Genomic DNA, 16,444 nt, shown 5'->3' on the forward strand with positions numbered 1-16,444 from the left:
TGTCTGTCTCCAAGTTCAATATCATTGTCAGTCAGGACTCTCTTGCCCAGAGACTTGCAGGCAAGAACAAAGTGACGCCAGCATTCCAGGTGGTTGTCAGGAAGAACTCCTTTCAGTGCAAACAATGAATAAACAATTGTCCAATTTTTTCACTGGTCAGCAGTAAATCCTGAAAAACTGCATGAGATTTTTCCTGGGATACGCCCAATGTCCTGTGGGACTGTCATTGAATCCACTAGTTCTTGGATTCTTTGAAAGTCATCATCATCAATGAAATCATTTTTCTCATCTAACCACACATTTTTCATCATGTGCTTTGCTGTCCCAAGGTAAAGATTGTACATAGGATCCACCACAAAATAGCGTATACAGTCAAAGTATTCAAGGTCTTGTAAAACGGAATACCTAGCAGCCAACTCTGCACAGAGCCTTTGTTGTGACGCAGGACTTGCTTCCTCCAGTGTTGCTTTTGCTGAACGCTTATGTTCTGATGACTCTCGTGGCTGCCAATTCTCTCTATCAAAACCACTGAAATCAAGACCTGCTCCAGAATTAAACTGTTTCTTGCAGCGAGAACATCCTTGTGATGCCATGTGACCAAGGAAGCCTCCAATTTTGCTCGTGGCTGGAATATCTGATGACACACAGATTAAACCAACCTTGATTGGGCGTTTAAATAAACTGCCATAAACCGAGAAACGTTCTTTGCAGGCCCATAGTGTCTACAGCTCCTGGACAAGTGGTTCCAAAAATGTGTTTGCAGTAAGTTTTGGTTCAGATGGGCCAGGCAAAATGCCAACAACAATAATGTTTTCCATTTTATATCTCTCATGCCGAGGAAGGTTGAGCAAGACAAGGTAAATCACTCCAACAGATCCTGGGGAATGTTTGTGTGGTCTAAACCAGTCAACATTAAGCATGACAGCTAAACTGTTGATGTTACAGAGAAACCCATTTGACGACAGCTCTTTCCAGACATTTCCCTGGTATATGTCTGTTTTGATGTTGTGCGGAAAAACCTGCTTCCTCCATTCTTGGCATTTATCCCAAAAACCAGGCCTCTTAAGTAGCTCTTGTAACGACTTAATGACAGAGTTGTATGGATAAACCATCCTTGGGTACAAGAAAGTCTTTGTCCCAGTGCGCACTGTCTTCAAAAGTAGTTCATCACATTGGCCTTAAAAAATAAAAGAGTAAACAAGCAATCTCAAAACATGTAAATAAAAAAGATATCATTAAAAACCATTTAAGGAAAACACAGTAACATACATTTAAATATAAAAGTAAGTACTGTAGCAAATACAGTCACAACTCTGTTTAGCGGCCAGTTGTCAAATTTCTGGAAATATTGCCATGTTGTTTATATTGTGATTAAAAACTGTCTTTCACAACTAAATAAAACATTGGTCAATGTCACCTGAAACAGTCCTCAGGACTACAGTCAATGGGTGATCATAATTTATCTACTTATGATATGACTCCTGGGTTCTAAACCTTTCTCAGTTTTAGAATGAACATTTCCATCATGTACCAGAATTTGAGTTGAAATCATATTGGATGGGGGGGCTGGTGTATCCCGTGCTGTACTGGCATCCTATGGACATCCCTTTTTTTAAGAAAAAAAAAACAAAACAAACCAAACAAACAAACCATACAAAACAAACCCAGTCTAGTTCCTGTAGTGAGAGATCTAATCACCAAAAAAAAAATAGTAGAACAAATAATCCAATAATCTAAAAAAGAGCAAGGCTTCACAGTCAGGGTAGTATATTTTTCCAATGTTTTGAAAGGCACAGCCTATCTTCTTCACGGTATGTTTAAAATTTTACCACACAATCTATTGCCTCTTGGATGCTTTAGTTGTTTTCAAGTTCTTACTATAAGCTTGTTCCCTATGCTAGCAATCTAAGTATCACAAAATCTATCATCATTTATCGTAAAATTTCTGCTAGACTGGGGTAGAGTTGTCAATACTAGGTTCGTGACAATTCTTCTGAAACAGCTGTGCCTAAAAGTGGGACTGAGACTTGGTAACACGGATACAAGGGCCTGTGTTCAGGGGCACAAGATGCGGGAAGTGATATCAAGGACACAACATCAGGGATGTAAACAAAACATAACAATGTAGTTAAAAATAAATTTGAAAAAAAGGTCAATATACACCATTTTTGCATGGGAATTCTTTTCACTTTCACTGCTTTGGGAATTTACTTGCATTGACAAAAGGAAACTGCTGTCCTAGTCACCTCGCTGGTGCATTATATTGGCCACAACAGGGAAGGGGGTCACTTGTCAACACAAGTAAATTCCCAAAGCAGTTTGTAAATATTTTAACTATTACTAAAAAGGATACTTATGCAAAAACAGTCTATGTTGAAATTTTTTCAAATTTCTTTTTAGCTATGCATACCCTCGTCCCTCACACCCTGTATCGTATCCCTGCATTACTCATCTCACATCCTCATTTCTGCTCCTGTCCAATTTTTAGATACAGCTCTCTTTCAGGAAATACATGACTGTAGTAAGAACTGGCCTTACCTCGCCTGTTCCTATGTGGGTGTCTTGGCCAAGCAACGAAATTACATCGAGCTGAAACTTGCCTTCCACAACGTTTCTGGATGCAGTCTTTGTAATTATACAATGTCTTACATTTTGGGCAGACAACGTATTTCACAAAGTCATCATTGTTCATAAATCCTAGAACTTTCTTGAGCATGTACAAAGTATTTGGCATACGCTTTGCTACTTTAGCCATGGCACCGTTTTCATCGCGGGTTCCAATCACCAAAAAAAAACGACTTAGAAACTTCAGTAACATATCCACAGCTGAATCACTAAGACAAAATCCACATTGCCAAGACAACAAAAATATCAACAACCAATAAATAAGAACGCCACATTTGTCGGATAATGGCAATGATTTGTTGGCAGTCTCGAGAACTTGTTCCTGCTCATGATCAAAATCCTCTTCTACATCGTCATCCTCTTGACAGTTCTCCCAGTTCTCATTAACAGAGTCACCAGAAGAGGCATTTCCGCAGTCGTTACTATTGGAATCATCATCGTCAAAACGAGCCAAGTCCTCTTCATTCAGCCGTTTTCTCAACCGGTCTCGCAACCTCCTTCGGATATCTGAAGACAGCAAGTGTTCACAGACAGCTTCTGTGTCATCATTATCGTGGCAGTCGCTTCTATAAACGTCCGATTCTTCTTGCTGTAGTTCGGTGTCGGAGATTTCATTCACATTGTCACCGTGCTCGAGGTCCGCTTCGTCAGATCCCGATAATGCGTCCCCACCACATGAATGTGACCTTGATCCTGAATAGGAATAACTTGCGCCACAACGAGAACATTGGATGCGACGTCTGTTCCTTTTCTTGAACTTTCGAGGAGAATTTCGTTTCGGTATACTAGAAAAGACTTAAATTTTAGTGTAAACACCAACGAGCTTCTTTGTCCTGTTGGCGCCTGCAACCACTGATCAAAACTACTTTGGGCCTTTGAACTGCTGGCCAATAGGAGGGCGTTGCATGCTTATATGGACCAATGGCATCCCACCGCTTCTTGCATTGTTTACACATATTTTCGCGCCACTATTGCCTTTCGGCAGCGTTATCGGCAGGAAGTTTCTTTTGGGGTGATTCCAAGTGTGGTTTGATCTTTTGATTCGTGATGTCAAACAACCAAGCAAATACGGCTTCCGAATTCCGCACAATTTTGACCAGAATTGTTGAGATCAAGAACGCATTACAAGAGAGCAATCACGGCGAGATTGCAAAACAGCTGGGTGAATTCAATGATTCCTTACGCATCATCGAAGGGAACCAGGCAGAATTTTCTGATGCCGTTTTTAAGTCCATCGAAAAGATCCAGGAAACTATGGAAAATGGTTTCAAGGCCATAGAAGCAAGGATCGTTGCTTTGGAGGCGAAGATAGATCAAGATGTAGCTACGCAGGCTGACAGCGTTGGATCGTGGACGCCATCACCAAACAGTTCTGGCAGAAAATGAAAGATTCCCAGACACCCTGGTCTGTCGGTAAGTAGGCTCTATGTGGAAAGCCGGTCATGAATTTGTTGTTACTGTGTATGTTTGCCCCTAGGAAGGGGACATATATATCGTCGTTTTCTACGCCAAAGGAACGTTGGAAACCTTTGTATTTTCAAATTTCGCGTCTCGATCGGCGAGCAATTTTTCACACCTTTTTTTCTGAAACCCGCGCGTAACGGCTATTATGAAAAAGACCTCAAAACATTTGTATCGCTAGGCTATTGCAAGCATGGTTTGTTATATGGACATTCTTTTCAGCAGTCTTTATAAGACAAAATATTGCCAGCTTTGAAAAGTCTTATATTTTGTTGAACATTTCTATTAATCGTCAGTTTGTGTTCACAGCACTATATCCGCTCCAAGATGGATCAGTTGGGACTGTCCTGGAATACTGACATGAAGTGAGTTCTTTAAGTTCTTTATGCACCAGTCAATTTCAGCGGCTTTCGCTACTTTTAAGGAGGCTCATAAGGGTTTTCAATTGTTGTAGTGTCTATGAACTGATGAAAGATTACAAAAAATTGCATGTGGGCATGTGGACAAACTTCTAAACATCTTTGTAACTCAGTTGTTGGGCAATACCTTAAAGGTAGTTCTGATGTTATTACGGTTACCATGGCAACAGGTTAACTCTACAAAAAGGACCTCTAACTTTCAGATTTTGCAAAGTAGGTGACCTACTAGTACTGTTTTTATTGTTGGAAAGCACCCAAAATTCTTCAACTCATTTGGAAATATTACAAAAGTTATCAAGTACCGGTAGATCTTGTGTTATTTCAAAAAAGGCATTTTATTCACCTACAGAAAATCATACTAGATAAATTTCACCCAGACAATTCTATTTGAAGTGGCAAACTGAATGCGGCATGCATGCAAAAAATCAAGATAGGTCACTGTGCAAAAATTCGAGATAACGTCAAATGTTTCCTGCAGCTTTTGCTCCTGGTCATGTAATTGATTGAGTTCAGCAATTGAACCGAAAAAAATGATTTAGAGTTCAATTTCCGAATCCAATCTAACTTAATTGAACAATGACATATACAGGCCTTCTGATATTATGCGATGGTGCGATTTCGCACAATCGACCTCAAATAGCATCCGATCGCACAATTCACGAAAAATCGCATAATTCACAAAAGGACGCACAAAATTCATAAAATGAAACATAAATCAAGACGTTTCTTAGAAATTCCTGCATAAATACGCCATTTTTAAGATGATTTATCTTGGAAAAAGGCTAGAATACCTGTCACCTTCGATTTCGTAAACATTCGAAGTACAAGGCTTTATTTTTCATGTCGGGGACCTGGTAAGAGTCTCCTTCTATTAGTGCAACACAAACACGCCCTTATATACACACCACTGAAATGACACAGTTGCCTTCTCTTATAGAAGAGATTTGTGAAAAATAAGTAAAGTTGTAAGTTTTTCGCCAGAATGTAGTTTCTTTCGTTGAAAACTGATAAAAACTTACTCATGGGTAAGCTTGTTGTGAAAACGCTTGCTTTTTCTTCGACGAAGAAGGAAGTTCCCACATTCCGCCCGATCTGACAGCTCACAATCGAGCAAGAAAGTACCTCACAGGTACGCTCCACGTGGACGATGGACTGATGTTTTTCTCGTCGTGCAATATCAGGGCCTTTTATACGAGAGAAAATAAGACGCGGCCTACTCTGGCCACGGTGTACAAAATACGCAAAAGGAACTATTTATACGAATATATATTCCCAGGTCAATATGAGCATAATTACTGTTCCTTTGTGTTCAAAATGTCTTTTTCTTAACCTGAAAACGTATAAAACAAGCCTAAAATTGCTGAGAAAAAAATTGCATAATTGGCCTTTCTAATCGCACAATCTGCCCTGCAAATATCGCATAATTTGCATTTTTTAATCGCACCCTATCAGAAGGCCTGCATATACCGGTATGCAAACCATCAGTCGAAATACCGTAGACAAAAAGTTTGAAATGTATTTTTTAGCATGCAAGAACAACAAAGAATTAGGTGAAATGAACAGTAAATTGATGTGGCTTTGCTGAAACATAGTTTTATGATCCACTACTGTTATCATTTTTAATCATTTTTAAGCGAATGTATGCCAACTTCGGCTACTTAATTTGAACAAACCTGATCATGCTTGAGATTGTTGCTGTTGCTCTTTCGTAAATTCAGCTTACAGTTGTGTACCTTCTTCTCCTTAGTTAGCAGATGAGGTTATACATTAAATGGCAGCAACAAATATTGCAGAATGATTGTTGTTGTTGTTATTTTGGATGTATTAATTTTGTGGCACATTTATTATCATCTGTAGAGAGAATGAAGACCCAAACCGGGCAGTTTCAACAACTTTACTTCGAGAGGTCAAAGAAGTAGAGCAAATTAAAAATGATCAACTCTGCACAGAGAGGCGAATTTTGGGTAAGTTCTTATGATCATGCCTTTATTGAGGCAAGGCAAGGCCCAAGGCATTTGTCTTGTTTTCAGATGATATAACAGCAGTGGTCACACTATCACTTTTACCAATAGGAAATATACCTTTGTCACTCGGTAGCCATGTTGAGTCTCAGAAGAATAAAAAGCTTTGTTTTCGCATGGCAAGCCTCGCACTGAATTCGCGTCTGGGTGAGGCTTGCAGTGCTCGACCCTACCTTTTTCACTAACTAGTCCTTGGGCTAGTGAGGTGTAAAGTTTACTAGTCAAAAGGCATCACCTGGTAGCCAAGACCAGATTCATGCTTGAATAATTGTGTTGGTTATTGTTGTTAAACGATAAAACCCACTTTCTTTCTTTCTTTTTGATGGTTCTTTTATGATCATTAGAGTCTGTTTATTTTTTCCCCTTTACTTTAAATCTTTCTAAAACCTCTTCCTCTAGCAGTCTATCTCAATTCTGGTATCATGATTTGATTGGTTAGATGAACAACTGTTGACAGCTTTGCATACAATGTTAACTTATTAAACATAATTTTGAATGTCTTGTGGTGTAAATTTGCATCATTTTGTCAAAGAAGCTGAGCTTATTGCTTCTAGTCTGGAGAGGCAAAATGGTGGCATCAAAAAAAAATGGGCCAGCCACTGTCCCTTTTCTTTCTCACCCCCAGACCAATCTCTGCTTGTGGTTTCTCTTCACCCTATAACCCACTTAGGAGCCTGTGACTCACACTGACAGGCTAGAGTAAAGTATATATCAGACTCCTGAAATCTTGAGCAGTTTTTGTTTTATATTTTATCATATTCTCATCTTTTTCTTTTGAGAAAGCTTACTTTTCCAATAAAACGCCAGTGTACCCACATGAAGCAAGAACAGTCACTATTCTCATTATTATATCGATCATGTGTGTGCAGGTCTTGGCTAAAATGCATTACGATGATATGGTTTGTAAACCTTAAGTCCTGAGAAAAAAAAACAGAAAAGTTATTGTTCTCTTGAAACTAATTCAGCGTGTTATGCTTCCAGATGCTATTTCTCAGAACTATGCCTCTAGCAAGAAGAGAAAGAGGCAAAAAGAAAATGGCACCTATGAAAAGTATCAGCAAGAGCAGAAGAGAAGGCAAAGGATCAAAAGGGTAAGCATTGTATCACTGGTAAAATAACATGATAGGATGTAAGTCCCAGAATATATTATTACTGTACACACTTGAATGATATAAACCATGAATGATAACAACCAACAGCTTTTGGGAAACTTTTGACCCACATGACTGTATGAATTTATTTCCATTCTGCTAGAAAATAAAACGACATGAAGATTTCAGGGCTTAAAACTTGCATATTTCTTCTGGAGGAGAGAAAAATATGAAATATGCATACCCCATAATTCCATAAAGTTGTATTGTTTAAATGTTGCAGAAGGCAATGTATTTTTGTTTTTGTTTTTGTTTTTTGTTTTTTTTCTTTCAATCTAGTGTAAATGTTTTGGATCCCAGGTTTGTTTTATACTAAATACAGGATTTCTGTGGATTATTCACAAATCCCAGCCCTTGAATTTATGAGCTGTTATTGAATTTCCAGAAATCCTAGCTAGCCGCACAGTATATCACTCTTGACACTTCATTTTTTCCAAAGAAAGAAAAGGGAATTAGATTTCTTGTGATATGAAAGTTTCAGGTAATATTTCACCAATTGAAAGAAAATGCAAGCTTCTCATCCATTTACTAAATCCAAATGCCGTATTAAGGCTTTCTGTAAAATGACCAGTGGGTTACAGCTCTGTTTTAATAATTATCGGAAGTCTCAAGGCATCACAATGATGCTACATGTATGCTGAAGTGCATTTGCTGTCTATGTTTTATTATGTATTATAATTTTTGCCTCACTTTTTGGCTCTTAATAACTTGTTTCTATCTGTCAATTCTGTCAATTTAGAAACTGGAAAAAAGACTGAAAGTTGTCAATGAAGAAGAGAAAGAGGAGGAAATATTTGGATCCCTCCACATCAGCCTTGTCTCCTCAGATGAGTCAGAAGATGAAGGGGATGCCTTAGTCACCAGGCCTTTAACCTGGAGAGTGGAGGAAGTGTCAGACTTCTTTAAGAAACTGGATGACAGGTGGAAGGCAGCAATGACACCACAACAAAAGCGTCAGTCAGTAAGCCGAAGGAATGGCCTTCCAAGTGTACTGAGCCCAAATGGAGTTCCTCGGCAATTAGTTTGGGCTGTACGATCTTTGTAGATCTCTAAGTTATAGTTTGGGGGGCAGTATTGTTATGAAGGGTTTCTTGCAAAAGGTATGCAAGCTGCTTGATATCAACACTTTCCTGGCTGAATCGAGACTGGCTCAGAGAGTTGAAAGATTTTTTAATTAAACAAAGTCTTGAGAAACCTCCTTGAAACTGAGTCTTGCAGTTAAAATAGAATTAATCAAGCTCGTAGCTTTTGCATTTTTACCCTTCAAGTAATATTTAACAATTATTCACTGAGGTGGAGGTAAATATCCACCACTATTCACCGACACCGAGGTGAATAATTGTTTTAGTATATAACACACAAGTTGAATAAATAGCGCCAAAAACTACTTTGTGACAATAAACTGAAAAATGATCGATTTTTACAGAGGATAGCGCACGCTCGATGCTCGGAGGTGAATAGTACTTGGCTAATCACCTCCGAGCTAGCCAATCAGCGGGTGCCAAAAGCACTATTCACTTGTGTGGTATATACTAACAAAAGTTATTTTTCTCATAGACTGCCTCCTTTTTGGATATCAAGATATTCAATACTAGGGTTATACATTGTAGTATTTTTTTCCATTTCAGTGTTTTTGCCTGTTACATTTTACATTATATCTTGTACTAAGAAACTTAATAGACACATGCCCTGTGCATGTTGTTGAAGAGACAGTTGCTCTCCAAAAAACTTCATTTAAATTAAATAAAAATTAAATAAAAATTAGTGGATGACAGTCAAAGAACAACTGTAGATTTTTTTTTTTTCGTTACTACAAGTTGTTCATACATGTGATTGACTGTGTTGAAATGCACATGTGATTGTACTAAAAATTTAATGACATCTTCCAAGTCACAACTTTCTGTGTTGAAGGAAACTTTTGGGTGCTTGGGAGAGGTAGCTTGACTACAAAGATAAGTTTGTACAGGGTGACATTGCATCAGGGTATTGAGTTAATTTTACTTGCTTACAATCTATTAGGTTATGGTAAATAAGCCTAGTTTGCTTCTTTTCCAGTAGCTAATACTGAGAACTAATTGCACTAATGTTGGTGGGTCCTTTTTTTCTCAGCTTTGTTTTTGTATTCTTGTATTATATAGAATTCTGAGAGCTCTTTAGGACAAACTGACACCATTTCTAGTTTAGTAGGGTTAGATGAAAGAACATAGATCGGAAATTGTTTGTTGGAGTGGAAGATGAAAGTAACTATAAATCTTTAAACTTACTTTGTTTGTAGCTCATATTTGATTTTAGTCTTGTAATACTTCAACACCAGTGTGCATTTAAATAAACGATATTCTTGGAATTCAGAGTTGTTTTCTTTCATCCTAGTATTTAACACTGGAGAGGGAAGTCCTTATAACGTAGTCCGCTGTTTCCCTTAGTTCATCTCAAATGAACAGTTATCAAAAACTATGGAACCATAAATCGCGCCAAAGAATCTAGAGTTGGGCTGGGGGGAATCGTGAAGCAAGAAAGCCCTCGGAATTCACCCGAATTCACTACCCTAGAAAACACGCCAAAAAACGCCGGGTACAAACTATTTTCCGTGCGTTAATCGTTCGGTGAAAGCAGGAAAATAGGCGTTTTCTTGAATTCGCACGAATTCACCGCCCTAGAAAAAAGCATGAAAACACCAGAAAAACACTGGACAACGCCGGAATATTCATTAGTTTCCAAGTCATCACAGTTTGGTGAACGCTGGAAAACAGGCGTTTTCTAAAATTCTCTTGAATTCACCGTCACAGAAAATGTAAGAAAACACTTGTGAACGGCCGATGATTCGCCGTTTTCGGAGCGTAAACGGATCAGTAAACACTAGAAAACATACGTTTTCTTGAATTTACATGAATTCACCCTTCCAGAAAATAAAAGAATACGCGAAAAAAACACTTGCGAATTCCGGAATACTGGCTATTTTCCAATCGTTTACCGATCGGTGAACGCTTGAAAACATACGTTTTCTTGAATTTACATGAATTCACCGTCCCAGAAAATGCAAGAATACGAAAGAAAACCGCTTGCGAACGCCGGAATATTGGCTGTTTTCCAAGCGTTAACTGATAGGTAATCGCTAGTTTTCCAGCGTTTACCTACGTTTAACCGGGATTTTCCGTGGCGGAAAACAAGGGAAAACGCGGGTTTTTACTGGATAACAGCAATGAATGCGACGTTGGTCTGTGGGAAAACTCCAGTAAACGCCTAGAATACCAGACGTTTTTCGAGTGTTAGCCGAATGGTGAACGCCAGAAAACGTGCGTTTTCCAGCGTTCACCGCAACAGAAAACTGCCGGATAATGGAACGAATACTCGAATTCACGGGCATGAAAACTCGCGGAAAAGATTGGATTTTCGGTTTTGGTGAACACTGAAAAATACTGGAAAATACCGCATTTTGCGTAAGTTCGCCACGTGTTTTGTTAATGGTAAAATGCCACTTTTCTTGCCGTGTTTTTTCACAAAAGATAACGTTGATTTTAAATTAATATCTCTGAATGTTCGAGGGATTTGTTCTGCAACGAAGAGAAAAGCCCTTCTTCTTTGGCTAAATAAACAGAAAGCTGATATTGTGTTTCTGCAAGAAACATATAGCACAAAGGAAGTGGAATATGGAATACGCAGTGGAAAGGTAAGATGTTTTATTCACATGGGACTAATCATAGTTGCGGGGTGTTGGTGTTGGTAAGAGATGATCTAGAATTCAAACTCAATTCTTCGAGAACTGACGACAAGGGCCGTTTTATCTTGATCAATGCAACGGTTCAAGGTTTAGAATGTCTATTCTCCAAACAAGAGGCTACAAGTAGCCTATACTCGGGCCTGCAAAAGTACAGTGAGTGGTGTATGGTTAATTTAGCGCTAAAGAAAAGAACAGAGAGAAGTTTGTCCTTCTCACATCGGCCTTACATTGCGATTCTCATGATGTTCGACTGTGTATGTAGTGAATACCCACACCCAGATTATCTTCATTACAGGTGGTGACAATGAGCACTGGACCATGGAAACGAGGTAAAAAATAGTGTATTTATGCCAAAGTGGCTAAGCCTGACATTGTTTTTTACTGATCGATGGGTATTCTTGCTCAGTGTTTGAGAAAGGAAACGCTAATTAAACGGCTTAAGATGAAACGAAATGACTCGTCGAAACATCTTTTGGAGAAAAAAATGAAAGAGAAACGAAGGTGAGATGTGAAAACATCTTTCCAAGATGACCAAACTTTCGTGCAGTGGTGCACGTAAAGGTCACTTTGTCACGTGCGCGACACGTGAAGATGTGCACTATATTTCCACACTTGAAAATACTTCCAGAAGTGCAAAAGTTCCTTGAGGCCATGCCAAATGAATCCATAGCACGACAATCAAATATTTAAAATATACCATTTGTTGTAATTTAAATATTCGCAGTAATATGCACCCAATTGTCAAAATAAATATGTTATTTGCCAGCTGGGAGGTCCGTATAGGGAAAAACTGTGACCGGGGCCTTGAAATTGCTGCTTTTTCAAGAACGATGTCACAGTTTTTTGCTATACAGACCGACCCTTTGCCGGTAAGTAACTTTTTTTTCCCTCTCCCCCATCCTCTCTGAGATCACTTGTTTTAATTGTTGACTCGCACCGCGCTTGATAGGGAATGCAGTATTAAAGCGACTTACAAACTGAACGTTTCAAGAGAAATTCCATTTCCAAACCTCTTGTCTAATGAAAAATAACCTCTGTATGTAAACGGAGTCGGTGTAAAAAAAATGGAAATTTAAGGTCATCAAACAAGCTCACGCAATTAAGGCTAGGTTTCCGCCTGCCGTGAGGAGGCCGGATGAGAAAATTCCACTCGCTCCCGGAACCAATCAGATTGCAGGATTTGTTGAATTCCGCCCACTCACGCATTGAGAAAAAAATGTGACCAAATTTTGGAAAGTACCTATCAAAGACATACAGTAAGCAAAATCTATTGTGCAACTTCCAAGTACATTACCAGTATGACTTGGGCTGTATTGAATCTGAAAAGTTGTGTTGAACGCTATGACTTCTGCAGGTAATTCTGTTAACATGAAATATGTTTGTCTCGACAAGCTTGACAAGGCAGTGTATAGTTCATTTCCTACATTTACAACTGATAATTACGGGGAAGTAATTAATTTCCTATCATAATTATAATTATATAATGGCACATAGTGACATAGTTGCACATTCACTACCAGCATTTGAGCCATACACTAAAACATCACCTTGACAGTTGTTTTACTAGGATCAATAGGATGTGAACCAGGATTTTTCTAGATTATGTCCCTGCAAAGGTTGAACTTACCGGTACCAGCAATATGCCATGCGGTGGACTAGACTTTTAACAAGAAACTATTTCAAAAAACAAAGAGTAGTGTTTCGTTTCCGGAACGGAATACTATAGTGTGGGTCACTTGGTCTGTCATTCTTATTTCGCTTTGTGTATTGAAACTCTCGAGAAATAAAGATAGAAATGTGAACTCAAACTCTCTGAACGGTGTTCCTTGGTATCAACATGCATAATTAGCTTTTAAACGCACAACGCAAGAAGCAATAGAACGAGACAACAGACGTATTGGCTTTTTTTTTGAGGGGAACGCTGCCTTGCGGCTAATTAGCCTATGCGACTTCCAGATTATGTGACGTACAACAACCTCACTTATCTCCCCAGCACTACGAGCTGATTAGTAAACAGCACGTGCTGGATCGGACAAGAGTATTGGTTAGCGAGCGATGTACCAAGGCAAACGAGCCAACAAGCTTGGTGGAAGTCACCGCACAGGAGAGGACCCAATTTTAAAGGGGCTAGGTCACACTGTTTTAGGTAATGTTGTTTAAAATTGTAAGTTATGAGCTGTAAACGTCAAATTGGCAGAGCAAGAGTCTTTCATTTGCAAAATCACGGCCTCATAACAATTGAGAATGATTTTCCAGCTGTTTAAATGACATTTTGATATAAACTGATATAAATTTGAGAAAAGGTGGGCCGACGTTTTTCAAATTTGCCCAAATGCAATCCACTTCAATCCTCCCCACTTTTGTCCATCTTTGTCCATGTTTGTCCCTTCTTAGCTTTCCTGTGTTTTGTTTGAGTTCTTCTATAGTTTTGAGCCGTTATTTTGTTATTTCAGTTAATTCTATGACCATTTGATCAATGCTGAAATTGCCTAAAATTGCATGACCTAGCCCCTTTAATGAAGGCAAAGCGATATATCCAACCCATCCCCAAAGGGAGGGAGGAGAAAAACTTTAACAAATTGCAAACAGCTAGTTGGTTTACTATAGAAGACAAACTGCCAGGTGAACCTTGGAAGGCTGACTGAGGCTTTTATAGCTAGACTCTGTCTATTAAAGTAGCCAGTTGCACAGGTTCTACTATGCAGGAGGTAGGCATTACACGTGCTCTTTAGCAATAATAAATGAGGCTTTAACAGATTTGGCCAATGCAGGTGTACGTTATAATCTGAGATCTGGGAACAAAGTCTTTATGTCCTCGTTTTATTTACAACAAAACCGTTGATTTTATGACCTTGAACGGCCGACTACAAAGAACGCGAGTACGGTCACGTGTCATTAATCGTATTTTACTGATAGGGCAGTAAAATCTCATTTAAAGAGAAAAACATATACTCGTTTATGTGCACAATACATCGAAGAATAAAGTCTACAAATACCTATTTTACCTTCAAATACTCACCCCTGCATAACATTTCAAATTCCGTTTTCCGTGAATCGTCTCATGATTACGTGTTACACACGAACCATGGCAATTACTAGCATTACAATCACTGGTTCCTCGTTAATCCAATTTATTACTAAGACTTGTTTGCATTACTAATTAACACGAAAACGGATAACTTGGGAATTTTTAACAATATATCGATTTCATCTAACCCAAAATCATTCAGTTATTCAAAACGTCCTATGCATAATCCATTTCTTTCGCCTTTGTGTTTGTCAGCATTATGATTGGGAATATTTTAGGTTTACGTGTTCACAAGTTTGTTTTTGTATCTCGTAGATGTTTAGATTTCCAATTCCACACTCTGTTTCGATTGGCCACTCTAACTCGATGTGTAAATAGTTCACCCTAAATTCAAAATAGATACGTTTCGTTTCTGAGAAAACAAAACATTCTTTTACAAATCATACCGGGTATTCCTGATTTCTGCATAAATTTAAGTTTCATTTTGCATTTACCTGTTCATCCACGCTTTTTGGAAAAGTGGTACATACACTGTACCACGTGCTTAGATTTAAACGCATACCTGAGGTAGATATTTATGTTGTGTTTACGAGAAAGTGATCTCCCTTGCTAGTAATACGATGAAATGTGGATGACCTCGGTACGTTGTTACCCAAATACCTTCCTCCAAGTTTCCTCCTTTTTCTGCTGTTATAAAATAGACGTCTCAGCCTTTTCTCTGTAATTCTGCTTGGTTCTCGGGCACGTCTATGTCGATGCTCACGCAAATCAAAACAAAAGTAAACAACTTTCGCTTATCGAGACCTGTATTTCTCCTTCGGAATGAAGTCTTTATTATCATTGAGAATCAAATAACTGTACAGCCTTTCCAACTACATCAAAGTTATTTTCTAAAGAGTTGATCACATTTTCCACTGATGACATCAAATCTTGTGAAACTAGAACAGAACTATACACACAAGATGGCAGTGAACACGATCGCTAATATGGCTATTTGAACAAAGGATATAAGCTAGACCATTACAAGAAACAAACTGTTTAACAATGAAAAAGAAAAAAACAATAGACAAAAAAAACTTATCTCCGTAGTCAATGGTACACTGAGCAGGAGGCTATTTGTTCGCGGTGAAAATGGTCCAAGCGTGAGGCCATTTGTTCCCTGTGCAAATGTTTTTACTTTGTCTTCAGAAGATTCCAATATAGCGTCCATTTGTTTGTGGAGTTATTTTCTTTGTCGCTGTCATCTTTAGAGTAGTTCTCAATAAGGTACCCGCTGCTTATTAAAGAATTAGTGTTTTGACTTGTATCACTTTCAATAGTTGAGTCCATTTCAGTTACATTCGAGTATATTCTTGTTTCATTCAGTTCGCGGAACGACCCGTTTCGAAGCTGACGCTTGACATCTTTTAGTGTGGGTCTACCGCGAAAAGCGTATGCCTTTCTTTGTATGTGCTTTGAGCGCCCCAAGAAGAAATCGATTAAGCCAACGCAATGCCGATCTTCAGTAATCCAAACAACGCATCACAGAGCTCTTCATGATCTTGGATTACGTGGTTTGCTTTAAATAACCAAAGTAAATAGTGCCACGTGGCTTCTATTGTGCATGACCCAATCAAAACACCGCCACGTGCTTTCCATTGTTCATTGCCCAATCAAACACGGTCACGTTTTTCTATTGTGCATTTTGCTGCACAGGAAAAAAAAAAAAATGAAATCTAACGTCTTTTATAACTCGCGCCCCTACGGGGCCCGAGTAACAAGGTTCCCAATCAAAGTTTTCTTTTCAATAATTTGAATAGCCTCCTAGAAAATTATTACAACAATGTGGAGCAAAAAATTGTTTTGGGAGGTGATTTTAACGTTGCTCTCAGCACAGACCTTGACTGCTCTGGGGGCAAACAATTAAGAAAGATTCTCTAAGTTGCATTCAAAATATTTGTTGTAATTTTGAGTTGGTAGATATCTGGCGGGCACGAAAACCTGATAGTAAACGCTTTACTTGGAGGCAAGAAAACTCTGTT

At 38.6% G+C, this 16,444-nt stretch overlaps 2 pseudogenes; one reads left to right on the forward strand and one right to left on the reverse strand.

Annotated features, from left to right (window-relative positions):
* Positions 1-3,532, reverse strand: part of LOC138057209 (uncharacterized) — a 7,152-nt pseudogene extending 3,620 nt beyond the window's left edge.
* A 140-nt stretch (positions 3,533-3,672) lies between these two features.
* Positions 3,673-8,722, forward strand: LOC138057220 (SRRM2 protein homolog rsr-2-like; annotated as a pseudogene).
* The last annotated feature ends 7,722 nt before the right edge of the window (positions 8,723-16,444 follow it).

The sequence above is a fragment of the Montipora capricornis genome, chromosome 1 (genome assembly GCF_036669925.1).
Source record: "Montipora capricornis isolate CH-2021 chromosome 1, ASM3666992v2, whole genome shotgun sequence".
Lineage (NCBI taxonomy): Eukaryota > Metazoa > Cnidaria > Anthozoa > Scleractinia > Acroporidae > Montipora > Montipora capricornis.